General features: G+C 39.3%; 1 protein-coding gene across 6 annotated transcripts in view; it reads left to right on the top strand.

The window, feature by feature from the left end:
* The window catches only part of FOXP2 (forkhead box P2), a 447,021-nt gene that overhangs the window by 124,452 nt on the left and 294,578 nt on the right, over positions 1–27,991 (top strand). For 5 of the 6 annotated variants that reach the window (XM_068932927.1, XM_068932983.1, XM_068932976.1 and 2 more), the window contains one exon: positions 18,689–18,773. The exons of the other annotated variant lie outside the window; for it this stretch is intronic. The gene's annotated coding sequence lies outside the window, so the exon portion shown is untranslated. Of the gene's footprint in view, positions 1–18,688; positions 18,774–27,991 lie in introns of those variants that run through there. 6 annotated transcript variants of the gene reach the window in all.

Here is a 27,991-nt window from a genome sequence, read left to right as displayed (position 1 = left end):
GCTGTGGTGTGAATGCCCATCTGTATGCTTACATGTTGCTTTAAATACCAGCTTACTTAATTTTTTCATGTACCATACCAGAAGCATATGTGTTCTGTTCATGTGCTTGCATAGACAAATGTGCACCCAGAACTGTCCCACAGGAACAAGAGTCTACACCCCAGAAGGCACGGCAATACCCTGTTGCCGTGTTGCATTGTTGTTCAATGTAGCTCTTAATACAATAGCTAAATTGACTTGTCTGCCAGCACTCTTACTTGTGCTTTCGTAATTTTCTCCTTCCACCAGGTACGTATCTTGGCATCCAGAGCTTACTCTTATTTTCTCCTTCTGCTCTTTGCCCTGCACTTCTCTGTTAGCGTTTGTCTTGTTTACATCTGTTAGTTTTGAACAGATACATTTCCCATTTCTTTATGAAATAGTGAAAGTTCTAAGCAGAAAACTTTTCTTATTTTTCCGAGAAGTTTTATTCCACATTTGTGTAGCTGTTTGGTACAGTGGGGTTGAGATCAGTTCTGTGTGGTGCAGACTTTCATGTAGAGAGCTTTTAACCCTGTGACAGCGTTTGTCTTCCGTGCAGAAACAAGCCAGTGTTTATGTGTTTCATAATCCTAAATTTGTAAGGGAGATTGCTTATTTTCTCAGAGTTAGAGACTATGCATTTGCACTGCTGATTATATTATTAAAACATATTATTAAAAATACAAGCAGTTTAGGAGTAGACCCTACATGTTAGCTGCCTGTTTTTAATGAGTCCTAATGGGTCAGTGGAAAGATTTCCCTTCTGGGGCGTTGAATCTGACTTATATTCCTGGCTGGAATTTCCTTGGGATGGTATTCAATGAATTGTCAGAAATTAAAATTCATTTGCACTGCAAGAGCCAAAGCAAATGATGTTGCTGGCAAAAGTAATCACATCATGCATTTTTCAAGGAAAGCCCTTACCTACAATGGTTCTCTTATCATATGTATTTCAGTCATCCCTTTTAAAAGAAAATATATGGTAATATTTTGCAAAGCAAAAATATGTAACTTAGCTTATTAATATTTTACTGTATTTATTTTATATTGAGTTTATACAGTGGCCTGAGGTGTTTGTATGACGGCCATTTTATTCATGTAAAGTTGATTGATTGATTGAAGAAAGTCACAAGATGAGCATAAAAATAGAAAAATGTCTGTGTCCAAGAAAATTTATTGCTTTTAAAGTACAAAAGCTATTCCCATTCCCGTTATTTTTTGATTTGTATGTTTAAGATGGAGAGTGTTTTGTGTTTCATGAGTAGCATGTGCATCATGCAGTGCAGGAGGTTGCTATGGGAGTTGTTTTACTCATTTATTATGAAAGTTGATGCAGAAATTGGAATTTGTATAATGACTAAATTAACTTGTTCCCTTTCATTTTGTTCAAAACTTGATTTTTTTTTTAATCTGTTAAGTAGATTAAATTCGTTCCAGCACTGTTGCTTGTCTAGGAACAAATGGGTTTTGTTATCTCGTGAAAATCAAAGATATGTGATTTGAACACTCTTTTTGTGACTTCTACCGTTTGTTTAAGTTACTAGGGTAAGAGAGTATGTTGCTGTGGCAATATTGTATGAAAGGTAATTAAAAATAATTGCAGAAGATATCTCCTCTGTTTTTACTGTGAGAGGACATGTATACATTAACCTACCGAATGTTTAGAGCTGGACTGCAGTTGTGCAGTAATGGCAGAGAGAGTTCCCAAAAGTTACAGGCAACTGGAACTTGCATATTCTGAAAAGATGAATGAACTCACATTTCTTTGTATGCTTTAAGGTTCTTCTCCAGAAAATCTCACTGAATATGTCAAAAGTGTGGCTAAAACACTACCAGGGTGTTGCGGAATAATTGCTTACTACAGCCAAGTAAAAAATGTTTTAAAAAGCCTGTAATTACTTTTCTATTTGGCAACTTGTAATCACTCATGCAATTTTTTCTTCATAAAAGTTTGAGTTCTTATCTGCAAGTTACTATATACTTGATTTTGTTAGAGGAGAAATGATAGAGGAGATGATGATAGAGGAGATAGATGATGATAGAGGAGACCAGTAGGATTCGATTTATACTCATATATCTTTACTGCTGTTTTTATCCTTCTGCCTAGCATATAGCTCTTAATGCGTATTAGTGATTAGCGTTACAATTATAGTTAACGTGAGCATCTTTGCTGCTAACGAGTCTTTTTGAATAACAGAGTAGATAAAAACTGATTTGTGAAAACTTTCTTTTTCTTAGCTAAAGATCCTGTTTTGTTAAACGGACAGTTGGAGGTTTTCTGCTAGCAAAAATGGTTGAACTTCCTTGAGATACACCTATGTACCCAAGTCACATAGAAAGACACGTATCTTTCAAGAAAGCAGAGGATATTTTATGAAAGATCCACAAGAAAAGGATTCTGAAGGGATAACAGCTTACATCATTTTTTCTTTTTAGTTGTTAATTAACCAGATCTTTGTGTTACAGTTACGAACCTTTACGGATTAGTGGTTTGAAAATATAGCTGTTAGTTCACTTACACGATCATGAATACAGAGCTCACGCTTAATCCCTTTTATGTATGCTTGAAGTCCTGTATGCATCTAGACGTTCTCTCTCAAAATCTCAGGAAGATTCATTCTGGAACATGTTTGAAACACCTTGTGTATCGTTTACGCTCATAGCGTCACATGGCTTACCCCTTCCTCTCAGTCACCTTTTTGCAGTGCTCTAATCAGGGTTTTCTTTCAGTTGCTTGTCGTCTTCTTGCGCCAGGCACTGGCGTTGTGAACCTCCCCCCCCGCCCCCCCCCCCGAATCGTCCTCCTGCTCAGAGCACTCACTTCCTGGAGTTTTCATTTTTTCTCCATAACAACTGCATAAAGATAAAAGATTAAAAAGTACAAAAGATCAAGTTTCTATCATTACCCCTGGCGCTGTCATGTCATGTCATCACGGTGTACAGCGGCTGCTATTTTCATGCTTTTTTCTTGCTGTTGATAATCAAATGCAAATACAACAAAATAGCGATTTACTAAAGCCAAAAGTAATGCGAACAGAAATACTTCAAAATAAAATCAAATGACCTGGACCTCTTAAAGAATACTTTTGGCTCTTTTTGAACACCTCTGAATTGTTAGTCTTTCCAGAGTTCATTGTCATTTGGTTAGTTATTAGAACACTTCTTTTTGTAGTGGTCCGCTCCTCTGTTTGCCTGAATGCATAATTTCCAAGAAGTAGATGTAGTGATTTTCGATGTATATGTAGCAGAAAGATACTTTAGTTGGACTCGAGATAGATAGGGTTTTTTCCTAAGGCACCTTCATGAGTGTATGGTTTGCAATGAGTACAGCAAGCTTCTTCCAGAGGAAAAGCTTTGCTATCAAGTAATGATTAAATCTAATTGCAAAGAAATTTGATAAAAATTTCTGATGTGTGAAGAACTTCAGATATAATTCATTAAGCCATGTTTATTGCATTTCCTTCCAATATTTTTCCTTCCAACAAAATCTATTCTTTTACCAGTGTGAAGTTAGGAATGCAATTTTTATTTTTAGAGTAAAATGCAGACTTCAGAAAAAACCTTTTTTTTTTTTTCCTCTTGCGAGGGTGTTGGAGCAGAAGAGGTTACTTTTTCTTTTAATATAGATAATACAGATGTCTATGTTGTATTTCTCCTTGGCAAGTATGCGGCATTATGTAGAGAGACTTCTACAAAATAGTTTATCTATCTTCTCTATATAAAGAAGACTTAGCTATCCCAAGAGAATTACTGTTGTTATTTCTTTTTCTACGAATAAATCTGCTCATACAAGAGTGTATATTTCTGTTATCTAATACATGCAAAGGTTATGCTCACTACAGAACTATTTATGTATTATAGCTACGACTTGATTTATCAATACAATATTTCAAATAAGATAATTTTCCTCAAGTTATTAAAACATAGTCCTGTTATATTAACAGTGTAATATAAAAATAGTATTTTAACTCACTGAACGTCCATACATTATTTTTAATAATTTTTAAGATTGGGCAGTAATGCATGTGACGACAGTTAAGTACATGCTAATGCAGCTTCTTCTAATTTCTGAGAATGTCTATATTTAACAGTGTCACTCTTGTTCAGTAAGTTTTGCTTGGAATTTCTAGGTCTATTTTAAGAAAACTTATTATCGAGTATTGTGTAGGACGTTAGGTATCACTGAATTTTCCTGAACCCTGGGGGGGTATAAAATGTATACAAAATGCAGTTTTTTATAATCTTTGTCATTCTGTATTTTGATTAATGTGAAAAATGTCTGTTTTACATCTTTCATATAATCTTAAAAGTAAGAGATTAATCCAATTCAATGCAGCGGAAGATGGATTTTTAAAATGAATATAGGTCTCAGTGGTGCACAGTGACATAGGAATCGTTTCTTCCCCACTGAGGAACAGTGATATGTTTGGAGTAGAACTTAATTATAATTAATATATGAGCTATATCAAGTCAAAAACATGGTGAAGAATGTATATGCATTGATACAGAGAGATAATTTAAGTAGTCAACATGTAATTACTCAAACTGAAGTTTTAGCAGGACAGGAATACATTCTCCCTCCAATTATGAAAAATATTATGAAAAGATATCATTAATGATAGGATTGCTCAAGATTATCATTTTAATATTTCTCTCTGAAAGACTGTTTTGGGTGTTGTTTTGCAGAAAACTTACCAAATCTCCCCATATGTAACAGTGCTACATCGCTAAGCCTAAGTGATGTAGCGCTCTGAACCTGGCACCCTGGTCATTACTTGAATTTTCTGCAAGGTGAGCAAGTGCATCTGTGAGGCTATCACGCCAGTATCGGATGAGGATATACTGAGTTACGTGACTCAGATATTGCAGGGAGCTGGCAAGGCCAGAAGCAGCAGCTCCACTTGTGAGGAAGATACTGTCAACTTGTGTATATGAGGTTTCAAAACTGTGAAAGGGGAAACCACCCCTTTCAGGTGCAGTGTAGCCCATACTGTACACAGTGATTTCCTGTCAGAGGTAGGACTTTTTTACCCATCACCGTTGGAAAGAGTTCATTAGCTGTTGAAAAGAGGAAGATCTCTTTCCTTTCCACACCTGCTCTCTCCAAGTACAAGGGCATGTTCAGAGCAGATGGCAGCACAATATCTGCTATGTGTGCTAAGCCACGGATCTATTTTCTCCAGCAGTAACCAGCCACACTAGTATCCTGGCTGAGGTCAGCATTTAGTACGTCCTGCAGCGGTGTGGTGGGGCAGAAGCCGCTCTCCAGTACTTACAGCACAGTCCATTAATCTCACTGCTGGGCTTCCGAGGAGCAAGGCCTCTCTGATTATTGTTTCATTCATCAGTGACGGACGAGGAGCTGAACATCATCGAATGTGCTTTTACGGTCATCTAATTTACCGGAGGAGAAGAGATCTCATTGTAGGTGTATGACCACACAGTAGAAGAGGAGGAGTGGGCGGGGGGGGGGGAGGGGAAACGGATGTGGTTCGTGGGAATGGGCACAGCTATGGCAGAAGAAAGAGCTTGCAGCAGCTGGGGGCCTGGAAGTCCCTGAAAATGAGCCATAACAGTTCCTCTTCTCCTTCTTTCAGCTAGCTCTAACCATTTGTAATTATCGGTGCCTTTTGGCCTCGAGGAAGCCACTGATTTCTGTCTTGCTTATTGACTTCTTTAAAAATGCTTTTAACCTTTCTCATGTAAGAAACTCTCCATGCATTATACTAGAGGCAGTGATAAGAGACATTTTTTAGCAGGTAAGCGGGCAGCTCACAGTTGGATTTGAAGCTCAAACTAACCTAACAGTATCAAAAAGGGTGACCTGGGTCTGGTGACTTCGTTTGTTAACCCTTACACTCCTCTATGCCATTCCTGACTTTTAGACTTTTTTGATGTCCCTGTCAGTCATCTCTTTTCCAGCCTATCGAGTCTAGTCTACATACCTGTTCCCTGTATGGAAGCCATCTGTACTTTTGATTATTCCTTCTGTTTTTCTTGGAATCTTTCCCAGGTCTGCTATATCTTTTGTGGGTTAGGGAGGGAAAGGGAGAAAGCTGTATGTCATACTCTGGACACTGCTGTGGCTGAATTTATACAGTGGCATGATGATGGTTTTGTTATGTTTTTTTACTCCTTTCTTAGCACTTCCTAGTGTTCAGTCTGACTGGTTCTAAAAACTGAGCTGACATTTTCACAGGACAATCATTTGTAACTGCAAATTCTCATTTCTAGGTAGAAGGTCAAAGCCCATCATTCTGTGCTTAGCATTTACTGTGAGGGTGACTGAGCATTGGAACAGGTTGCCCAGAGAGGTTGTGGAGTCTCTTTCCCTGGAGATACTCAAAACCCGCCTGGACGCGATCCTGTGCCATGATGTGCTCTAGATGACCCTCTTGAGCAGGGGGGTTGGACTAGATGATCTTCAGAGGTCCCTTGTCCCTTCCAACCTTGGCCATGCTGTGATTCTGAGATTCTGTGATTCTAAGATTCTTTCTTCTCTTGTGACTTACATCAGTTTATATTTCTGTACATTAAATGTTATCAGCTACTTATCGCTCCACATTCAGTATTATGATGTCCTCTTACCGCCCCACATTCAGTATTATGATGTCCTCCTCCGGTTCTTCATAGTCAGCCCTCATCTTTCCTTCCCTTAGTAATTCAATGTTACAGAAAATGTTGTGACAACAAGGCTCACTCTGCTTTCCAGATCATTTTTGAAAATGTTGAATGGCATAGGCCTTGTTACAGGTGCTTTGCATCTCCGTTGCTGATCTCCTTCTGTGAAGTACTGTAAGCTATCATTTATTCTTATTCTTAATATTGTATATTTTAAACAATTAATTTAAGCAATGCAAAGATCTCCCCTTTCATCCCATGCAGCTTAGTTTCTTTAAGAAGAGAGCTTATCTAAAGATTTTTGGAAATATATGACTTACCAACTGGATCTGTCTTGTCTATGTTCTTAGAGATTTCTCCAAAAAGCTGTAATCACGTGGTATCTGGCTTTCCTTCTCATACTGGAATGTTGACTGTTCCTTGACATGTACAAGGGGGGCTGCCGCCCCTGCCAGTGTTGCCCCCGGTCTTAAGGAGCCCCCAGTCCCCATGGTGCCCTGAAACCTTGTTGTGTTTTCCTAATTAGGACTGCTAGACATTATGATCCTTTGTTTTCCTCATTTGGGTAAAGCTTCGACTTTTTAGAAGGATGCCTCTTTCTTTCTAATAATCTCCTTTCTGCTGTTCATTCATGCCAGCTTTCTTCTGGGCTTCCGCAAGTCTTTTTTTGATAGATGGTAGGCATGCTAAAAAAAGATGTATTTAATGAGTCTCCATGCCACCTGTTAAGGTATGACTCTTCTAGCCATCCCTTTTTTCTTCTTTTTAGCAAGCTAACTCATTTCTATTCAGTGACCTTCTTTGAAATACAGTGTTAGATTTTTGGGGGGCTCTTGTTGCTTCTTCAAGAACATAGATTCTAATCTACATGAAAGTAGTTACTGGCTGTGGCTAGAAATTTGCTTGACGTAAAAATTTACTATGTGTTACTCTGATGTGACATGTACTCAAACTAGGCAGGTGGAAATATCTAATAGCTCTGATACTTATCTGCCATACTTGCAGGGACTTTTTTGGATGTTATGAATGCACTCTGTTTCTTGGGTGTCTTTAGGGATCTGTCCAGAACATGACTTCTGTTTATGTGCTCTGTCTTTGTCAATGTTGTGTTCCTTAGTCATAGCTGAAGGAGTGTCCATGGGTTGTTTAATCTGAATGGACTGTGTCAAATTCCAGATGGATGTAATAATCAAGAACAGTTGGTCTCTAATATTTGAGAAAGAAGTGACTCTATCTGTAAGCTGATCCCGTAACCTAAGGTGGTCTATATGAAAATACTTAAGTGATTGATTGTGAATTCACTTCTGTAGTGAAGACTGGCCTATACGTAAAAGTTATATCTCTCTGCCATAGGACCTAGCTCTCAGTAGGGAACTAAGGAGAGGATGACTGAGATATGTGAGCAGTGTCCTCTAGAGAGGCCACTTGGGTCACCAGCAGGGACATTGAGGAGGAACACCCCATCAATGAATAGCACTCCTTTGGTCTTCCCAGAAGACGTGGCAACAGAAAACATACCTAACGGTGTTAGGTTAAGGACCTCTGGGAGCATCTGATCCTCATGGGGACACTGAGATTGCAGTGATTCTCTGCACCTAACCATGGGGGTCATACCAGTTCTGAGCCAACCTCATAAGCAGTGTAAGCTGTCCCTGAGCTGCCGAACTTGGGGCTGCGCATGGAAGCACAGTGCTGACTAGGGAGTGACCTGCTGTTCTCCCTTTACATGAAGGAGGAGTCTGAGTTTGTGGAGCTCTTCTGTGGAATGGGAGACAGGCTGGGTGAGGACTTGTGGCTCAGGATTGGAGGAGAGCCCACTGAGGATGACACAGTGGTGGGAGTTTGTAACAGACCACCAAATCAGGGGGAGGAAGTGGACAAGGTTTTCTTTAAGCAACTTGAGAAAGTCTCTGGATCGCAGACCCTGGTTCCTATGGGGGAACGTTATTCTCCCTGACATTCACTGAAAGGGAAACACAGTGGGACAGAAGCAATGCAGGAGTTTTTTGGAATATTTCAGGGACCATTTCTTACCACGGATGCTAGGTGGCTCAACCAGGCATGATGTAATCAATGGAGGCCTTGGTGCAGTAGCCGTGAAACAGGGGAGTTCTTGAACCTAAGGGGAAGGAGAAAGGCAACTATCAGAGTACATACTCTGTTTTCAGGAGAGCAAACTCTGGCTTATTCAAGGAACTGATAGGTGGATACTGTGGGAGATAGCTCTGAAGGGCAAAGGAATTGAAGATTGCTGGCAGATTGTTAAGGACAATGAAGTACAAGAGCAGTCCATGTTGATACTCAGGAAAATGAGTGTATCAGGAGATAGGCTAGGCTAAACAAGGAACTCAAGACTGAGCTCTGAAGCCAGAAGGACAGATGGGCTGCACCTGGGGATGCGGAGAGAGCTGGCTGATGTCATTATGAGGCCGCTCTCTGTTGTCTGTGAAAGACTGTAGAGATTAAGGGGGGAGTCTCTCATGTGTGGAGAAAAGCAAATGCTGTGTACATTTTCAAGAAGGACAGTCTGGGGAATAACAGTCCAGTTATCCTCACTTTGGTCCCTGGGAAGATCAGGGAACGCATCCTCTTACATTTCTGATGATTGGGAATAACCAGCATGGATTTACCAAGGGTAAACCATGCTTGACCAACCTGATTGCCTTCTGTAATGAAGTTATTAGATCTGAGGGTGAGGGGGGAGCAGTGGATGTCATGTACTTTGACTTGAACAAGGCTTTTGACAAAGTGTCTCCCACGGCATTTTTGTATCCAAGCCGGGGTGTTGCAGTCTAGATGGATGTACTGCTGAGGGTGTGTGTGAAAAACTGGCTGGAACACTGGGCTCCAAAAACAGTGGTTAGCAATTCACGCTGGGTAGGAAAGCAAGGAGAGGCTGGTCCTGGTAGAATCTATTCTCATATCTGTCCTGTTTAATATCTTTATCAATGACCTGAAGGAGAATTGTCAGTACCCTCATCAGATTAGTGGACGTCACCAAACTGGAGGATGCGGTCAATATGCTTGAGGGCAGGGCTGCAATACAAAGGGATCTTGACAAGCTGGAGGAATGAGCTGAGTTGACCCTCAAGAAACTCAGCAAGGAGGAGTGCACTTGGGACAGACTCACCTCCTGCAACAGTATAGGCTAGGCAGCAGCTGTGCTGAAAAATATCTGTGGGTCCTGTAGGGGACAGCAAGCAGCCTGTCCTGGCAGTGATGAAAGTTGGCAGAGGATCCTGGGCTGTATCAACAGGAGCATAAGCAGTGGATTGAGGGAAATCATTATCCCTCTTTACTTGGCATTCATTAGATCTCACCTAGGTACTGCGTCTGGATTTGTCTGCTCAGTACAGGGAGGATAGTAATAAAGTGGGGTGAGTTCAGCAGAAGGCCACCAAGCTGGTGGGTGACTGGGGCACCTAACCTCTGAGGTGGGGCTGAAGGAAAGTGGCTTCTTCCACCTGGAGGGGCTTCGGGGGGCCCTAGCAGCGGCCTGCTGGTACCTAAGGGGAGACGAATGGGAAGATGAAGCTTGTTTTTTGTCTGAGAGGCGTGGCAGGAAAACAAGGGGCAGAGGTTGTAAATTGAAACACAGGAGGTTCTGACTCAAGGTAAAGGAAAAAAAAATCAGAGAGGATAGTTATGCAGCAGAACAGGTTGGCCAGAGAATCCAGGTGGTGGAATCTGCTTCCTTCAGAGTTTTGAAGACTTACCCTAAGTGACTTAGTCTGAATTCAGATCCTGCTTTGAACAGGATTTAAAAAATCTCCCGAGTCCCTTCTAGTGTGAACATTGATAGGGTGCATACATCATGGTAGAAGGGAGGAGGTGTTCTCTGACTGTATACCTTGCTGATTTATAAGTAGATACATACATTTCTCCTTAAAAGAACAGACTAGATGCATAACATATGGTCACCCTTTACAAACTCTTAGAACCTAATACCTTGTAATGTTTTTGCTTCTACATCCTCTTCTGATAGTATTCCTGAATCCATTCCAATTGTCACATGAGAAAATGTGAGAAACAAACTGTAATCATGGAAAAAATTCACCAAATTGCAATGTTGTTGTGTTTGTGGTAAAAGGTTAGTAGTATTGGACATCAAACTATTTGGGATTAATTTATGACTTCTATTTTTGGTTAGATTCTTATCCCCCAGTTACTGTCCGTAGGTTGCTGCAGTTTGATACGAGGCATAAGAAAATTAAGCAACAGGTAGGAAGTGGTGGTTCTTTGAGCCACAGTAAAGTGCATGTTTTTAGAAGACAGACAGACGTACCTGAAGATAAAGTAAGGCATGGTATGTGCACATGTTGGGTAAATTGTTCAGAAATCTCCATGAATATGATACTGCTTATGCATACTTAAAAGATTAGTGTCAACATGGGTTATCTATCATGTAAGTACAAGTCAAGCAAGTTAGACCTGCCTCAGGGCTGGTTTAGTTTGTACGCCCAACTATTCAGACAATGCTGTTGTGGAGGTTTTGGAGGGGAGGACTGGGGAGGAGTGATTTTTTCGTTGCTCCAGGCTTCCCATTTGTTTGTGCTGTCTCCATATTCTCCAGTGTGTCTTGGTAAGTACAGGTAATCAGTGTCCTATTAATCTTTTGTAGAACTCAGATCTAAATGGAAAAAAAAAACCCTAAACCTCCTAGAAGCAATGAACAGTTATATGTATAGCTTATACATCAGTTATACAGTGAACGAGACATATCAGAAATAGGTGATGTATTTAGTTTATGTCATCATTTTTTTCTCTCACTAGGCAAATCCTAAGACATTAAATTTTGTCCTAAGACATTTTTAATCTTTTTCTATAAATTTTAGTGTTTTTATTGACCTAATTCTTTGCATAGTTGCATATTCTCACGATTAATTGAATACAGATATTTTGATTAGAGAATTAATTCTTTTTTTTTGAAAATTTGAAATTAATATTTGTGGTATAGAATATAACATCTGAAAATTTTTGAGCACATAGCATTTGTTAAAAAATTGGGAAAAGGTTTAGTTGGGGGAGGTTGACAGCTCAAGCAGAAGTACTCAGGAATTTATTATTTAATCTGTGCCAGGTAAAATGTGATCATCCCACCCCGTGCTTCTATTTGGACCCTAACACAACAAAATAAAGCCTTCAGTTGTATAAGTAGCAACATAGAGTAGCAAGTAAAAATCAGCTAATGAGATCACAGTAGTATGAAGGTCTTTTCATAGGCTCATTTAACTTTGACATGATTATAAAACATAACTACTAATTTATTTTGCATGTTCTTGTTAATTATAATGGCATCCAGTAGTGCTGATCTAGTTAAGAGCTTCTCAGTATTTCCCTGTTGCAGAATTGTCCAACGCGATACTGGGATTAAGAAGAAAAGGAGTATTTTATTTTCTTTTTTGTATTTCCAGTCCTGTAAGTTAATAATACTTTTTAAAACTGGATACTTCTTGTAGAGTAGATTAACGTCTTGAAATAGTTTGAATACAAGTAGAAGTACATAGTCTGAGTATTAAGTACCTTTGTTAGCATCTTTATTTCATAGCTTTAGAAGACATACATCATGTGTTGTGGGTTGATGATATATTTTTATATAAAATTCAGGAAGTCCAATTGACATCATAAAATGTACGACTTGCTCAGAAGTCCTAATATAAATTAGGACTTATCTTTTGTTTTTAATTACATGGGAAGGCTGTACGTTGAAAAAGTGGAAGCCGTGGATACCAGTGAACGCATATTCCATAAATTAGTAGTCAGCATCTCCAGCAAGTAAATCTTGCTTCATTGAAACGAGCTATGTCTTTGGCCCAACTACTCCAAAATGACAAGCATATTTAAATACCTTACATAGAGGGCCTCCAGCCATGTTCTAGAATATTTCAGAACACATCTGTAAGTAGTGGTTCATTGGAATACGTTGTACAAATACCCACTGAAAGGATGATGCAAAATTTGAACCATTTTTACTTTAGGAAAAAATGAGAATAAGTAGACCTGAGGTGAAATAGAAGCACATCAGAATGGCTGTTGATCTGTCAAATAGTAGAACTGCTTAAGAGCTTTAATGCACTCCCAAGAGGTTGGTTACATTTTTAACAATATCAAAGGCCACTAGCAAGCTAAGATAATGAGTATGAGCATGCAGTCTCAAACAAAATATCGTGGAAGCAGTGTTCAAACATGTAACAGGTAAACTTATCCTCATGTTTTATAATTGAATTTTGAATGAGGTAAAAGATTAATGCAACGAATAAATGAATGAGTTAGAGAGAGTTGTTTGCAGGACATGTGCATTGCGTTTGTTTATTTAAATTAAGGTTCAAAGGACTATCTTCATGTGGGAATGAATTTGGCTTTCATTCTGAATTACATTATTTTTATATTTTAGCGATTTCTGAAATAAGCGTGACAATTCACATAAGTAAGAGCCAAATCCTGTTAGTTTTGCTCATAATGAATAATGCTTTACTACATTAAAAATGTAGTGCAGAATATCATATGACAGAATGCTACTCAAACTGCTTAACAGTCACAGAATCACAGAATCACAGAATCGTTCAGGTTGGAAGGGACCTCTGGAGATCATCTAGTCCAACCTCCCTGCTCAAGCAGGGTCCTCTAGAGCATATTGCCCAGGATCACATCCAGACGGGTTTTGAATATCTCCAGGGAAGGAGACTCCATGACCTCTCTGGGCAACCTGTTCCAATGCTCTGTCACCCTCACAGTGAAGAAGTTTTTCCTCAGGTTCAGATGGAACTTCCTGTGGTTCAGTTTGTGCCCATTGCCTCTTGTCCTGTTGCTGGGCACCACGGAGAAGAGATTGGCCTCATCCTCTTGACACTCCCCCTTCAGATACTTGTACACGTTGATGAGATCCCCTCTGAGCCTTCTCTTCTCCAGGCTGAACAGGCCCAGCTCTTGCAATCTTTCTTCATAGGAGAGATGCTCCAGCCCTCTAATCATCTTGGTAGCCCTCCGCTGGACTCTCTCCAGGAGTGCCATGTCTCTCTTGTACTGGGGAGCCCAGAACTGGACACAGTAGTCCAGGTGAGGCCTCACCAGGGCTGAGGAGAGGGGCAGGATCACCTCCCTCGTCCTGCTGGCAACACTCTGCCTAATGCACCCCAGGAGACCATTGGCCTTCTTGGCCACAAGGGCACACTGCTGCCTCATGTTTAACTTGTTGTCCACCAGCACTCCCAGGTCCTTCTCGGCAGAGCTACTTTCCAGCAGGTCAACCCCCAGCCTGTACTGGTGCATGGGATTATTCCTGCCTAGGTGCAGGACCTTGCACTTGCCTTTGTTGAATTTCAGGAGGTTCCTCTCCGCCCACCTCTCCAGCCTGTCCAGGTCCCTCTGAATGGCAGCACAGTCTTCTGGGGTGTTAGCCTCTCCCCCCAGTTTAGTATCATCAGCAAACTTGCTGAGGGTGCACTCTGTCCCTTCCTCCAGGTCATTGATGAATATATTGAACAAGACTGGGCCCAGGACTGACCCCTGGGGGACACCGCTAGCCACAGGCCTCCAACTTGACTCTGCGCCATTCACCACAACCCTCTGCGCTCGGCCATCCAGCCAGTTCTCAATCCACCTCACTGTCCACTCATCCAACCCACACTTCCTGAGCTTACCTATGGGGATGTGATGGGAGACAGTGTCAAAAGCCTTGCTGAAGTCCAGGTAGACAACATCCACTGCTCTGCCCTCATCTACCCAGCCAGTCATTCCATCAGAGAAGGCTCTCCGATTGGTCAAGCATGATTCCCCTTTAGTCAATCCATGCTTTGACTACTCCTGATCACCTTCTTGTCCTCCAGATGCTTAGTGATGACCTCCAGGAGGAGCTGTTCCATCACCTTGCCAGGGATGGAGGTGAGGCTGACAGGCCTGTAGTTTCCTGGCTCGTCCTTCTTGCCCTTTTTGAAGACTGGCGTGACATTGGCTTTCTTCCAGTCCTCAGGCACCTCTCCTAATTGCCATGACCTTTCAAAGATGATGGAGAGTGGCCTAGCAATAACATCCGCCAGCTCCCTCAGCACTCGTGGGTGCATCCCATCGGGGCCCATGGATTTCTGCATGTCAAGTTTAGACAAAAGATCTCTAACCTGATCCTCCTCAACCAAGGGAGAGTCTTCCTTTCTCCAGCCTTCCTCTCTTGTCTCCAAGGTCTGGAATTCCTCTGGACTGGCCTTAGCAGTGAAGACTGAAACAAAGGCAGCATTCAATAACTCTGCCTTCTCTGTATCTTTTGTCACCAGGGCACCTGCCCCATTCAGCAACGGGCCCACGTTTTCCCTAGTCTTCCTTTTGCTATTGATGTATTTGAAGAAGGCCTTCTTGTTGTCCTTGACATCCCTTGCCAGATTTAATTCCAACTGGGCCTTAGCCTTCCTTGTCGCATCCCTGCACGCTCTGACAAAGTCCCTGTATTCCTCCCAAGTGGCCTGTCCCCTTTTCCACATTCTGTACACTTCCTTCTTCTGTTGGAGTTTGGCCAGGAGTTCCTTGCTCATCCATGCAGGTCTCCTGCCCGCTTTGCTGGACTTCTTCCTCAGAGGGATGCACTGATCCTGAGCCTGGAGGAAGTGACGCTTGAATATTAACCAGCTTTCTTGGACCCCTCTTCCCTCCAGGGCCCTATCCCAGGAGATTCCCCTAAGTAGGTCCCTGAAGAGGCCAAAGTCAGCTCTCCTGAAGTCCAGCGTTGCAATCCTACTCATTGCCCTGCTCCCTCCTCGTAGGATCCTGAACTCCACCATCTCATGGTCACTGCAGCCAAGGCTGCCCCCAACCTTCGCATCTCCAACTAGACCTTCTTTGTTCGTTAGTACAAGGTCTAGCATTGCACCTCTCCTCGTTGGCGTCTCCACCACCTGGGTCAAGAAATTATCATCAATGCTTTGCAGGAACCTCTTTGACTGTTTGTGCCTAGCTGTGCTGTCTCAATGGTCAAAAATGCTCTATTGTCTGAAACAAATTGTGGAGAATCAGCGCCCATGTGCTTCTGTGCTTGATGGATACACATAGTTGTGGCACATTTTATCACCTCTTAGAGAAGAATTTTATTAGAGTTCTTCTAAATCTACATTTCTAATGAACAATTACGTTTCAAATGAATTCAGTTGTCAACCCATGCTTTCCCGGATATTACATAAGGTTTTGATATTTGTTTGTTTGACTCAGATTTTAGGGACTTGAATGAGAAGTCAGAGTTGAGGGGCATATAGTGACTTTCAGTTCCATTGTATTTTCCTGCTCACTTGATTGGGGTGTTCCTGTGGGGGTAAATAATGTGTCTCTGAGCTGCTAGGAGTTGCTTGAACTTACACCAACTGCAGCTGTATTTAAAAAACCAATTCTGCCAGGATGCTTTTAAAGCTTCAGCAGTTGTGAATTGGATTTTAAACCTTTAAGGAGAGTTCAGATGGAATTCTTAGATCTCAAAGAATGTAAAAAATATCTTTATAAGCACTGTCAATATTGGGTAGGTAAACAACGACATTAAAAATATATCTATCACATATGAAGGGATAGAATGTGCTGGCTCAGTTGGAGGGAGGGTAGAGACTAGGTTGTTAAGCTGAAATAACTGGGATGATTCAGGTGCATGTTTTAGGATGCAAACAAATTAAAACAAAGTAATGTTTGTAAAAAAAATTATTATTTTTAAGGTAAAACTTCATCAGGTAAAACTCTAGTGGAATGTAGCGTAAATGAAATGTAGGTTAAAAATGTATTTCTAAAGGTAAGATATGCACTAGCAAAAAAGAAAGTTGACAGTAAGGCCTGCCATCTGTCCATGGGATGCACATCTGTCACATGAACTATGTGTTTGCCTGCCTACTTTAAATATTCTTTGCTGACTTTTGGAAAATTCTAGAAATCCTGGTAATCAGAATCACCAAAGATAAAATTTTAACAATCAAGACTAGGTAGTATGGTTGCTTCCATAGTAAGATTTATTAGTAAGTGAGTAATTATGGTAAAATGTTATTATCGAACAACTTTCTTCTTCTACAGAAGGCTTTACCTCACCAAAGTAGTTCATGTTTTTTGTGGAAGACTTCATATTATTTTATAACTGTCATGTCTGGGCTTTCTTTCTGAGCTGAAACAAAATGTGAATTTTAATCCGAGCCAAGCTAAGAATACTGATTGTTTGAAAAATTTTTGGAATAAAGAAATATGGGGAAAAAAGAGAAACAGATACTGATGGTTGCGGCTTACGCAGTAACGTCTGTCAGCAAACAGCACGTACTGGTGAAGAGATAATTGTAAGCTCTATTTTGGTCTAGCCTTTAGGTGCACAAGGCCCTAGAAAATATAACAAGGTAGAGGCATAGCTGCTCCTGCCGTCTCTTAATAGGAGAGCAAGGAGAATGCCTCTGTTGATCGGTTGGATATTTCCATTCTGGATCCAAGGCAACTCTAGACCCATCATACAAAGTTTTGTTAACACATACTTTATTATTCAGCAACTTTTAAGAATTGTCACCCGTCTTCACCTCCTCAAATTTGACTTAGGGTTCTTACCAGTTTTTAACATTTTCTTCTTTCTCTTTGTATTAAAAGCTCGTAAGATTTCCTTCTCCTTTGCCAGTACTGTCCTGCTGTGCAAGGGTTTCACGTAGTGTTTATTCCTCCAGCCTGTTGTTCTTTGCTCTTCCTTCTTCACTTGCTCTACTACAGAGGCTGCCAGGTAGCGTGCAGTTTTCTAGGAACTTCGACCTTTCCAGCAGGTTTTGTTATATTCTACAAACAGAGGAAGAAGTTAGAACTGGAACTCTTTTAAATGTCCAAACATCTTGTAACAAAGCGTATATTAATAATGCCCATTGGAACACATAGCTTTTTTGAACAGTGGGAAAGCAGTGTATTCTGTATAAAATTCTACATTCATTTTGCTCTTCAGTCTGCTTCTGCCTGACCTTGTCAGCAAGGGAGAATTGCCAAGAGGAGCCATCCAGAGGCTGGTAGGATCAACTTCAGAAGTAGCAGACTTTCAGGCATTAAGGCTATGTCTATATTAGTACATGCGTGGAAATTTTTCTAGGTCCCTGCCCCATTTTTGGCTTGTACATTCGCCCCCCCCCCCCCAAAATTCCCAGGCACAGTTCAGGTATTACAGTGTTCCTTTGAGCATTCCCATTAGGCCATTGTCATGCGCAGCTGCTCTCGGAGGCGATGCAAATATAATAGCATAGATGTGGGCTGATCCATGCCAGTGGACTTCAGCCATCAGAGATGTACTCAGGCATTGCTTAATTTGGTATTACGGATGTAGCCTAAGTAAACTCTCTCCCGATCTGCATGGTCTTTCTCTCCTCTGCCTTGTCCAGCCCTCTGCCGTCTTCCTTGCAATCTCAACTATACAGTTGATCTTTTTCTTCTTACTTGTCCTTTAATCTTCCATAATAATGCATTTAGGTTTAAATTTACCTGCTCCACTATGTCCCAGGTTCCCTTCCCAGCAAAAGAAATCCGGCTACCGCATAGATAATGATGTGGTAAAATTGTACTTTTTGCTCTGCTCAGGGAATTTGTATCTCTTCCTTCAGGTTTCCCTGTTAGCTCATTGGTAGTGATTTTGTGTACAGTCCTCTATCTGGAACAAAACACTTCAGTGAAGCCTCCTCCTTCTTGTTTGCTTTTAGGTACTTGTATAGTAAAAACAGAATAACAAGAATAGGACTAGACCTTGAGAGATACCTTGTTTGTCCCCTTACTCCAAGGCGGCAGAAACTCAATGAACAATTGTTTTTCCTTTGTGGACTACAGTGAAATCACTCTTCAAGCTCACTGCTCTTTAAGACAGTCTTTCTTTTTAAGCTTGCTTAGTCTTTTACCCAAAATGCTTATGTCAAAATTGTTAGAAAAATTATAAAACATCCTAACACCTTCATTTTTTTGGTCAGGATAATTACTAACCAGCTTATGCACATCTGGAGCTAATTACAGCATATGTAAAGCCAAATTCTATTTTACTTTGGTTAAATGATGTTCAAATAGCTGTAAACATTCTTCATTGTCTTGTCAGGACGGTGATACCGCAGTTGATTTCGGACATCACTCCAGTGCAAGGCTGAAGTTAAAAGGTCTTTTTTGAAGCTGAGAAGAAGCACGTGAGTACAGATCAGTCATGACAAATCTTTGAATATTACTGTATGCGGCTTTCTTTTGTCCTGTTCTTGTTTACTGATTCATATTCACGTAGTTCCTCTATGCTTCCTCTGATCACTGAGATGTATGACTGCTTGGACTAGATAGCAGAGAACATTTAATTCCTCTCTGACTTGCCCAGCTTTTTCAGGCTCTGCCACAAAACCCAAGTGAAAACATCACCAAGGTCTTTGGAACCTTGGAGATTAGAATGTGGTAAAGAAAAATTCAGTATAACAAGTCACATTTTAGCTTTACCTGGCAGGAGTATTCCATTTTTAGAAGTTAGCAAAATAATATCCTAGATTTTTCCAGAAGAAAGTGAAAATAACAAAAGTTTTTTTTTTTTTTATACTCAGATACAGGATGCAACATTTTCTAGTGGATGATTGCCTGTTGCATTTGCTCTGAATCTTTCTGTGGTAATGCTTTTGGACTTTGATGGTTGGCTTTTGCTTTAAAAGGAATTCAGTACAGTTAGTAGTAAGAAAATCACACACTGGTCGCTGAAAACAGTTAGATTTTTGCTCCTTAAGTTGGTTATGCTTGAGCATTGAGCAGCTAAAGTTAAGTTTCACTGTATAGCTTCATTACAGCAACTGCATTAAGAGTATTGTAATTAACCTAATTTAGTTAGAAAATTCTTTTAGATTAAATTTTTATAAATATTCTTGTAATACATTAATATTTTAAAAGACCAGACAAGCTAGTAATGAGTCCCTGAGTTTGGGTATCCCTGGTTTGTTGAAACAGGAGCAGTCTCTGTTCCTCTGGGAACCAGGAGTATTCCGTGATATCAAGGACCTTGAGTTGAAATCTTGTTTGAACTGCTGCGTGTGTTAACAGTTTGAACCTCCCTGTAAAGAAGCACTTTTAGTGGATAAAGTACTACCTTGGGAGTTGGCATGCCTGCACTGAATACCTTGCTTTGCTCCAGATTTTCACAGCTATCTTGAGCAAATCATATAAGGCTATGAATCAAGTTTTTTACCTTAGCGAGATCTGGAAAAAGACGTTCTGAAGGAATTAGTGCAAGATGAGAGCTTAGGAAGCCACTCACATTTATTTCAGATTTCTCCATACTTGCTGTTGCAACGAAGAATTGATTTACATGTTCGGTATTTTAATTGTTCAAATGCAGTTTTAACTATTCAAATGTTTTCCAAAGCTTCATCCTCCGGGAGGAAGCACAAGCCTTTTTAAACCTAATTCAAAGGACAAGACGCTCCTGGTATGTGCTTTGCTGTAGCTATCCTTAACCACTGGATAATTGGAAAGGAAAATGCCTTTCTTCCAGTTTAACTTCATGTTACTGATTCAGGAAAGCCTCTTCCAAGGACTTAAGGCGCTGTCCTGAAGCCTACGGTATGAGTATGGCAGAACCACAGGAAAAAGAAAAGATACAATTTTAGATTTAGCAGTGTCGTGGATCGAAAAATATATAGCACTGTACGAGGACAGTACTCTGGACAGCACTGTAGTGTCACACCGAAAATACAGATTTCATGCATGGCTTTATGTGAATATATGGTAATATATTTGCAAAACAGTTTTCTTTCTTCCATTGCCCAATGGGGAAGACAGAGAAAAAGAGCAGATTCTTTGCTTTCCAAGAAGTGATGGAAGTATGTCCGACTTTCTATCACCTATTTATAAACATATGTCTGAGAGATCTGCTCGTCTTTCGTAACAGTAGGTAGTTTCTCCATGAATAGTGTCAGTATTTTGGAGAAGTGTTTGTTTTTGGTAGAAATTTATTTATTATACTGGAGTGTAGTAATTGCAGTCTGGTGAGCCAGCAGTAGGGATTTTTTGAGGATGTTTTTCTGGAAATTTGCTATGTTCTGTACCAAGTAATGTCAGAAATGCAATAATAGTGACTTGTGTATCTGTAACAGTTTGGCAGTATCATTATATTGAATTCCAAAATGTCTGGAACTTAAGGCATATGGAGGAAAGTAACTATTATTCTGTTTCCTCAGTTATTTTCTCCCATAACTTGAAGTTAAATACAATCTATAAAAATGCTGCCTGTAAAGAAAGCCAAAATCTTTTTGGCCTTTGTAGCACTACTCGTCTCTATTCATTGCAGTATGTAAAAGCAGGGAGCAAATTTTTTGGTAGTCCGTGAGGAAACAGTAGTAAATTCTGACTGGAAGTTCTTCACTATATCATTTAGAGTTGATAGTTTTTTATGGCAGGACACAATCTCTTTGCATTGGTTAAAAAGTAGGATTCAGTCATAAAAGTAGGCACAGAAATGCATAAAAATGAAATTGTTTTTATAAGTCAATTTTTAATTAACATAGATAAAATGTCCGTATACCCTCTATCCTGTCTTTCAACAATCCACTTACTGTTTAGGAGTAAGTTTTAGAAAACTGAGTTAGAGTTGAAAAAACTGAAACTAAGACAAAAAACAATGACAAAAAACTGCAAAAGCAGTAAGAAATGTCCCATTTTTGGACTGATAACTTAAATGGGTCACTTTTTAGGACTATTTGCAGTCTAGCTGCATCTGGACATTCTAGGTTGAATAGACTTTGCAAAAAAAAGGTTAAAGTTTTCTAAATTTGAGTATTTTGTGTTTTCCTGAACGGCATTTTAATTATAGTATTGATAATTATGACACTAATGTAACTCAACAGTACTGTATTGACTATTTGTGGAAGAAGAGGCATTGTGCTGTTTTCTTTTTTTCTTGGCACTGTAGGACTTATACAGAGTGACTCATGTAGACATGCTATATATAGTTTTGCATTTTGTTTTCCTACGGAACATTCAGTTTCTGTCTATATATACATACCATACACACACACACACACACACACACACACACACGTGCGCGCGCGCGCACACACACACACACAGACACACAGACACACACGCACACACGCACACACACACACTTATTTTGTGTAGGACAAGCATTATATTACCAACTTAAAAGAAGGATGCATCTTACATAGGTAGCTTGCAACTGAACTTGAACTCTCTGAAGAGTTAAGTAAGGACTCTTGATTTGCTGGAGCTGATGTGCATGACAGAGGTGTAAAACATTTGATGGCAGTGAATCATAGGAGCTATTCCATCAGCTGCACAATGTATTGACATTAACTATATCCATGAAGAAGGCTTAAGCCTTCCTCATCTCTGGTCAGAAGGCAAATAAGTTTTGTTGCTAGTGTAGGCAGAAGGGACACAGCATAATGATGGAAAGAAAATACAGTGCCTTTTTCCCAATAAATTATTGGATGAGCACTGATGGGCTTTATCTACAATCTAGTTTCCACCAGGAACCGTCTGAAACATAAACAGTACTTTACTTTTTAATGGAATAGTATTAGATCAGAGAGACTGTTTATTGTCGTATTTTGAATTATCTTTCTAGGGTGATTGTGAATAGCTGTAAATTACTGATTTGAGAGAACTTGAAGGCAATGAAAATGAGGGCAACTTTTTTGTCAAAAAGTAGTTTACATTCATAGAATCGAATTTGTGGCCTGGAACGATGAGGTAGTAAATTTTTTCTATGATTATACAAAGTATCAAACTATGTATTTTAACTGACCTGCTTTTCAGTTTGGGTGAACATTAAGTACAGCCTTAATGGTCTGATTTGCTGGGAAGAGCACTCTTACAATAATCTGCTTTTTACAGCCCATATCAAATACGAGCTTGCATCACTTAATACAAAGTTTGTGCTTTGAGAGATATTTTCACAGCATCTAGGAGCAATGCCCCACATTTCTTGGAATTAGTCCTTAATGGTGTCATGTTCAGAAATGAGTTGTTGCTCAAGTACACTGATTATGTTGTGGTTTCTGTCCGATCCAATAGCTATATTTAAAATATCATAGAAATGTGTAAGGAAAAGCTGGTTGAAAACTGCTGCTTTTTCAAGTAATTGTATGAAATGGGAAGAGATGGTGTGCATCTTAAATAATTCTGTGATTCTTTTTTCTGTATGACACAAATAATAGAGGTGAGAACTCTTAATTCTTAACGGAACTGAATACAGGTTTCTAAATGTGGCCTGCTTGAGAACAGAGGACCATTACTGTAGTTGTCATGTAAAATAAAGTTGGAGTCTGAAGCTCCTTTTTAGCTGTCAGCTTTATTAAGGAGCTAGTGGTGTGTTGAACTAGGCACCCGCATTATATAAGCAGTGTAGGGTAGTGTCTAGGGAAAATTTTCTCTTTCTTCACCGCTGCTTTATTAGGTCGCTCCGTCGTTCACCGGTGCCCTGTCTTACTCCAGCTTTCTGGCTGCAGCTCACAGCACAGTAGGTCTAATGTAGATTGACGCCTTTGCCAGAGGACTGATTGAAACTTGTGTCTCATAGTTGCTAATGCTCACTCAACCGTTTTATTGAAGATAAAGTAAATAAAATAGATTGCCATATGAGAATTCCCTGAAATCAAATGGAATAATTTGACAGGTTTAAGCCCATGAAAAAACTAAAGCGTTGAAGCAGATGGGAATACTTTTTATGCACAGTATACCCAGAAAAGGTGTCTGCTGGCTTGATGTTAAACTGCTAGTGTTTTTTTACCAAAACTATGATTGTTGAAAATATTGTCATCATTTCCAGTGCAGTTTCCATTGTTGTTTAAGATGTTACTTCTCTCAGACAGAGAGAGTGTTTTGACTAAGAGTAGTGGATACACAGATTTTGTTTTCTTACTGCTTCTGATGCCTTACTATATAGATTGCAAGTCTCAACATTTAATTTAAAATAAGTGCAGTGTGGTAATATTTCTAGAGTGCATTGTATGATCTTCAAGATGAACTAAGAATGAGTTTATCCTTTGAGAGAAGAATTCTGTGAAAAAATGCAAAATAGGTTATTTCTTTCACAAGATTTTGATAATCACTAAGTGATATAATTTTAATTATTACAAGTAAAATTGCTGCAGTAAACACTGATGTTCTAAAAGTATGTCATATATGACTATGATACAGTATTAGAAAGATACAACTGCTAAAACTGTTGTTACAAATTGTTTAGACTTAACGGTCAACAAAAAACAAGCACTCTTCACTGCACTTCTCTTTTATAAGGACTTGCTATGGATGAGCAACGTAGAATGCCCATGTTATTTTTAGAAATAAGATGGTATGTAATAGAGAGCTAAGGTGCAACAGATAACATAGACCTCTTACTCTTTTATCTGGATGACAACGAACGTTGGCCTTTTTACTTCCACTAGTAAGTTCATTGTAGCTAGCTGGACTGCTTGTTCAGGAAAGCAAGACACCTGAGCTTTAGCTGAGTATGACAAATAATGTACAACACATTTAAAGTCGATAGAGCAAATAAAGATAAAATGAGTTTAAAAAACAAAAAATTGTTACAGGTACAGTCTCAGTTTTGCACCTTCAAAACAGTCATTTAGAATGAAATGTTTTCATTTTGCTCTTTTCTTTGTGATTAAACAAAATCTGCTAAATTTCTTTTATAAGACATGAATTGTATTTTATTTTAAAGAAGATAATTTTATTACAAAGTAACATAAAATGTTGTTTGTACTCAAGGATGAGATGTTTGTGAGGTTTGAAGAAGTGAGCTTTCAAGTTTTGATATAAATTATGAATGAGCTATTTGAAAATACCTTGCAAGAGAGAGCTGACAGACTGGAAAAGCATAGTAAGGATGAATTTCCGGATTAACTGTTAGCCAGAACACACAGTTGATTGCGCTGATGTGATCAGTGGCAGGAACAGTGCTGGTCAAATTCATATTTCCAATGTGATTGTGAATAAATGTAAGAAAATGGAAATGATATTCGCAGTTTTTCCCATTTTGGTCATATTTTTAAGAGGGAAAATTACTCTATGGTGCTTATAATCCAGAGCACTGGCACCAGCTTTGTTCTGGAGAGATACTTTCTCTTTGTTGTTGTTGCCATGCTGATGATTGTGTGTGTCTGGCCAAACACTTAATGCTCTCACAGCCGTTCCAGGCTTAACATTTAAACACTTACAAAGCAAAATGTAATGACTGGGATGCCAGCAAGATAGGGCTTCCTATCTTCCTGAAGAAAGTCTCATGCATCCCAAGGCATTCTTCCTGTTCTTGGAATAAGATAAAAGAATCGTGAACAGCTTCATCTTTCTTTGGGAAAGACTAGAGGAAGACTCACACTGTGCCACAAATCCCCATGTTAGCCCTTTTGTTTTCCTCTTTTCTTCTACATTCTATGAAGTGAAGTTCTCAGAAGCTATTGTGTTTCTGAGCAGGCAACAAAGAACATTAGTTTAATTAGATTTTAATTATGCACGTACAGTTTCTTTATTTCTTCCCAGGTAAGAAATCCAAGACAATGAATCACTGCTGTGTTGGGAAGCCTTTCCTATCTGTCACAGGTTGTTCTCCTTAAATCGGAAAGCTATTAAGCATTACCACAGTTTGTGGAAGAAAATGCTCAGAGACCTGAAAGTCCTCCAGCATAGACTGCTTTATGGGAATAAAAGCAAGTTTATCAAGAGAAACAGAAACCTCAACAGTAGTTTACTTTGGATTTGTATAAAGCTTAAGGAAACCAAACGTGGTTTCCCTTACAAAATTATTTCCCAGAACAACTTATGTGTCCTGTTTTTCAGTATAGTCTCTTATTTGACTATATGTGAAGTAATTCTAAAACACTGGTTTTCGTGATGCTTTTGCCTATGTTTTCCAGTTATGGAGTAAATCAACTATAAAAATCCTCATTTTAAATTGAAAAAACTGTAGGCAGTTCAAAAAGCCGTTCAATACAAGTAACTGCATATGGAATAAACAACAGTAGATCTACTTCCTAAAGACAAGTAGGATCTTGAATAGATGGAATAGATGTTTATTTGATTCCTTTGAGAGTTCACCTCCCTAAAAAGCTTACTTTGAATGAGCTTTGTATTTAGAAATGGTGGTTGTTAAGTGTCTTGGATGATTTCTTCTGTCCCTTGGAAAAAGCATTGTTGGATCTGGCAAAGAGATAATGATTTTTTTGATGTGGGCACTGTCATCTAGGAACTAGAGAAAGTTCACGATCCCGTAGGAGCTGTGCCTGAGAAGTTTTAATGCTGTCTGTAAAACAGCTATTTAGTGTTAATTGTTATTGGATGCGGCCAACTGGAGGTAGGGTTTTTTGATGATTTGAAGGGGAAAGCCATGCTTCAGCGCACCAGATTTTCTTTTCTTTTTTTTTTTTTTACACAGTTCAGATATTTCCAGTTTAGTTTTTCAGGGAACTCTTTTTGCCTTTTTTGAGGTTGAGTGATCGAGGGGAAACAAATAGGCTGTAGTTTGGTGCATATGGTGACTCTTGTCTGGCATCCAAGCCCTCATGTGTAGACTTGACTACCTCTAGGAACTCAGTGAATTCTGACTGAGCCAATGAACGTTTTGCAGAAGAAGAAAATGCTAGTTATGTAATAATCTTAGGTTGCAAAGTTAAAGCTGCTTACTGTAATTTAGATAATGTGGCTTCTCAAGAATAAGGCATAGGATATAGAAGATTCATAAGAGATGTTGTTTACTTCTGTTGTGTGTATATATATATATATATATATTTATGAGCAACTATAGTGATGTGAAATGGATTGTAATTCCAATCTGCTGTTATTACACTTGAGGGAGAAACTGAGTTAAATTTTGTTTTAAGTTTATTCGAATTCATATAGATGTTCCTGTACTTCTCCAATTGAATTTACAGCCATCTTATTTTTGTCAAGTTAACACTGCAAATGAGAGCACATTGATAGTGTTATATGACACAGACATATGACCTATATCTTTAATGACATATATCTTTAATGTTTTGCAACTAACCTTGAACAGGACGGTATTACAAGCAAATTAGTGACTATTTAACTTTCTTCCTCTCAGAATGGAAACTGTTTCTCATGTGGCCACACGCCATTGGTGTTGACTTTATTTTCTGTAAGGTGTAATTTTGAGACATAGTGTAAGTCCAGTTCTCTCCTTCAATCCTGCTAAAGAACTGAAACAGCAGCACATCAAAAATTTCTACTCAACCCAGTCAAAGGCTTTTAGCCTAGTTTTAGATGAATATAGTGTTTTCTAGATTTGATCTTTGCTGATTGTTTAATAAAAGAAGTTCAGGATTTTACGAACTTTGCGTCGTCGTCGTATCAGACCTTCCAAACGGGGATTTTGCCCCAGATCAGTTTCTCTCTACTGATTAGGTATGCTAAGTGAATGATGGCAGTATTATTTATTTTATTTTTACAAATGTGACTGATCAGTTAAACTAAATTACCTAGATGACTGGAAAAACATTTTAAGCGTTCCATTGTGATAAAATAATTTTGCATGAGTCTTTTAGAGCAGTAGCGATGAAAGGAAATGTGGAAGATAAGCATGCATATTTGTAAAATCTTTTCTCATAGGGGAAACATTAGACTGATTATCATCAATAAACTTCTTTTTAGTAGCTAAAACACATAATTACTTAACAAAGAGTTACTGCAGTTCTAGGTATCTCCGGTATCTAGATATTGATAGATATCTCTAGATAACTGTCTGGATAACTCCATCTCTCATCAATTGCTCACTGCCCCACACCAGAAATTATTTTCGTCCTTTCTCCTTTCTCTCCTTAAACTACCCACTTGTCATCTGCAACAAGGAAATGGAAAAAAAAAAATGGAAGTGTTCCTCAGCTGGTTCCATGGAAAATTCATTGGCTTAGACCAGGGCACGTGCCACAGCAGTTTAAACTATGCTACTTGACTTTGCAGAAAAGTTGTTTAGGAGTGCTCGTATGGTCCATTTTGCCAGCTCCAGGAGTGGCAGCAGGCAGCTCTGGGGTTGGGAGGGTAACAAGGAGCTGGTGAAGTGAGAGGGCAGCACCATCCTTAACTGCTGCAGCTGTTTGCTAGTGAGCGTACAGTCAAGCCCTTGGGCTGGGGCAGAACATCTCTGTATAGGTCAGTGCCTACATCCCTTGCTGAACTTGAAGAACATACTTGATCCAGGTGTTTTCTGTCTGAAGGCTGTCCTAAACGAAGTTTGATCTTAGCACCTGTTTATGTGCTTTTCTAAGGGAGGAGATTCTTTGGGGGAAGCCCAGCAGTTCTTTACTTTCTGTTATAAAAGAAAATGGGATAATCCAGTTAATTTCTTCAAAGTAACATTTTTTCCTAAATTTTTTTGTGTTTGACTTTTAGAAAAATG

The sequence above is a fragment of the Struthio camelus genome, chromosome 1, assembly GCF_040807025.1.
Source record: "Struthio camelus isolate bStrCam1 chromosome 1, bStrCam1.hap1, whole genome shotgun sequence".
In the NCBI taxonomy this organism is placed as follows: Eukaryota; Metazoa; Chordata; class Aves; order Struthioniformes; family Struthionidae; genus Struthio; species Struthio camelus.
The sequence above is the reverse complement of the archived record's forward strand: the minus strand, read 5'-3'. Positions and strand labels throughout refer to the sequence as shown.